Below are 2,785 nucleotides of genomic sequence, written 5' to 3'. Positions count from 1 at the left end.
CTTGCCATCTTGTTTAAGAATATTTATTATTAGTGTTCCTGGTTTTCGTGGGAAGGCAGCTAGCATTTTACTGTTACTGGTGCTTCACTGCGTGTTCGCTAACCTACCAAAAAAGCCCTATTTCTAATTCCTCTTTTATTTTTATTTTTCATTTGTTCATTTGAAATTCAGAACTTTACCGAGAGCCTTCTTGGCATCTATGAGTATGCTGATACAAATTTTTCTCCTTTATTCTAAATGTAATGACTAGAATGACTATATTTCCTGATGTTCAATCAACACTGTGCATTTGAGTTCATAGTCCAGCTTTACTGTTAACTACCTGCCACTAACTTGCCCTGTGAAAAGCTTCGGGCAAGTCACTTAATCTCTCTCTGTGCTCCCCTTCTTTTTTCTTTTATTTTTTTTTTTTTTTTTTTTTTTTTTCAAATATGGAACGCTTCACGAATTTGCGTGTCATCCTTGCGCAGGGGCCATGCTAATCTTCTCTGTATCGTTCCAATTTTAGTATATGTGCTGCCGAAGCGAGCACTTCTTTTTTCTTTTAAATAAAATGACAACATTAGGGGTGTTGTGGAGAATAAATGAGTTAGCATATGTAAATATATGTTAATATATAACGTGTAAACAAATGACTTAACATATGTAAACTGCATGCGGTAACCTGGCACACGGTGAGGCCTGCGTGTGTCGTGCGTCTCAGCTGCCGTGAGAATGAGCTCTCGGTGGGGGTGCGTGGGAGCGTGTGTCCCCGCCGTCTCCGTCAGCCTCATGACACGTGCTCAGACACTCGCCATGCATATCAAGGCTCTGAGGCAGTTAGAGATAACACCTCTGGGGCCATCTGACCCAGGGCCTTTAGAAGCATCATGTAGCTGACTCATTTTCCAAGTTCTTCCATGGTTACTGGTCTTTGGGGACTTCCTACCTCTTCTCTAATTAATTTCAGTAGCTGGTGTTTTCCTGGGGGATCTGTATATCTTTGTTGACATCAGGCTTCTGCCTTGTACACAGAAGTCTGTGCACGGTAGTACAGAGACCACAGACTGTGGAGCCAGGCTCCACCACTCCCTGCCTCAGTTTATCTGTCCTACAGGGCTCATGAAATAGTTACTCATAGGGTTTTGTGAGACGTAAACAAGTCAGCACACAGAAAGTACTTAGAGCAGGCCCTAGCATGTGGTTAAGTGCTGGGTGCATTTGTTATTATTTGCCTGTGGTTTTAAGATGTCCTTTACATCTGTGATTATATCCCTTTTTAATTTCCGATGTGGTATGGCTCTCTCCCCTTTGTTGGAAAATTTAGCAAACGCTTGTCTATTTTACTGGTCTTTTCCAAGAACTAGCTCTTGAATTTAATCTATTAGCTCTTTTCTTGTTAATGAAGTTCTGAATTTATCTTTAATTAAATCCTGGCTTTTTTCCTTTGGTTTAATTTTTCTTCTTTTTCAGTTTCTTTGTGTTCAGTACTTAATTTATTTCATCCTTTCTTGTTTGTGTTTAAAAAAATACAATTTAAATACTAAAATATTTTCTTTGGGGTTCTGCTTTACCCCAATCCCATATGATTTGATATATTATAATCTCATGATCACAATTTTTAAAGAACTTCATCAATTTTTTTATAGCTGTATTCCCTGGTACTATAGCACAAAAATATAAACAGACTGTGATAGCTCCTGTCTTAAAGGAAGTCCCGGGCTTGTAATCTCTGACCTTGCCACTTTTCTGCTCTCATTTATAGCGATATTCCTCAAAACAGTTGTCCACATGTATCGTTTCCAAGTCCTGCATTTTCTCTGGGCCTTTCAGCCCACCCCTGCATGGAAATGCCTTTATCATCGTCACCAGTGACTGTCGTTTGGCCAAACCCAGGGTCATTTATGTTTAATCCGCGCCTTGTGTGATGAAGCAGAATGCGATTGCTCCCATCCGTTCTGAAACTCGCCCTCTCTGGCTTCCAACATAAGTTTTCTTAACTCCCTCCTCCTTCGCTCTCCTTACCGACCCCTCAGACAGCTGAGGTGACCCAGAGCTTGGCCCTTGCTCCCTGGGTAAATGGTTTGTTCTTCTTACTTGTTGATACTTATTTTCTTATTTATTTTCAAACCCACTCCACCAGCTCTCCCTTCCTGAGGGATAGCTGAGACACATCCCATGGTTTTCCATGATCATCACTAGAGTATTAAGGAAGAGTTTTATCCTGAGGTACTTAAAATTCCAAAGTGATCTAAATAAAAACATCACTCACTCTTAATTTAGGTTTTTTTTTTTTCTCTCTCTCTCCTATTGCTCCAGCTTCAAGTTTGTTTTCATTCCAGCAGAGCTCTTTAAAAATATAAATCGTATCACATTATTCCCTGTCCCTCAAAATCCATCAAAAGCTTCCTGCCACAGTTAGAATAAAGCCTGAGCTCCTGCCAGGGGCTGTGATGTGTGCTTTGTCTCCACGTGGTGCCCCCTCACCAGCTCCAAGCACCTAGTCCACGGCCCGACGGAGTGGGAGGGGGGCGTCTGGGAGCTGCTTCCTGTCCTGGAGTGAGCGGCTGCTCCACATGTCTTCGTGGCGGCTCCTACCCGGTACCAGCGGGTCCCCTGCAGATGCTGACCCCTCAGAGAGGCCCCTCTTGACCACCAGCCCTGTCTACCTGTCGGTTTTACATTTCTTCACTGAGTTTCCATTGACCTGCCACATACCAACAACTATTGGTTTGTTTGCGCATCGATTGCTTTTCCGGGGGAACTGTTGACGGCTGCGTTCCCCGCCCCCAGGGGAGTGCATGGG

At 42.9% G+C, this 2,785-nt stretch overlaps 1 non-coding gene across 1 annotated transcript; it reads right to left on the bottom strand.

Moving 5' to 3' along the window:
* Positions 1–425: 425 nt before the first annotated feature.
* Positions 426–532, bottom strand: LOC149999179 (U6 spliceosomal RNA). Its single transcript, XR_016513878.1, has one exon. It is a non-coding gene; the product is annotated as a U6 spliceosomal RNA (small nuclear RNA).
* Positions 533–2,785: the final 2,253 nt, after the last annotated feature.

Source organism: Furipterus horrens, unplaced genomic scaffold (genome assembly GCF_987537825.1).
Source record: "Furipterus horrens unplaced genomic scaffold, mFurHor1.1.pri manual_scaffold_10, whole genome shotgun sequence".
Taxonomy (NCBI): Eukaryota; Metazoa; Chordata; class Mammalia; order Chiroptera; family Furipteridae; genus Furipterus; species Furipterus horrens.
The sequence above is the reverse complement of the archived record's forward strand: the minus strand, read 5'-3'. Positions and strand labels throughout refer to the sequence as shown.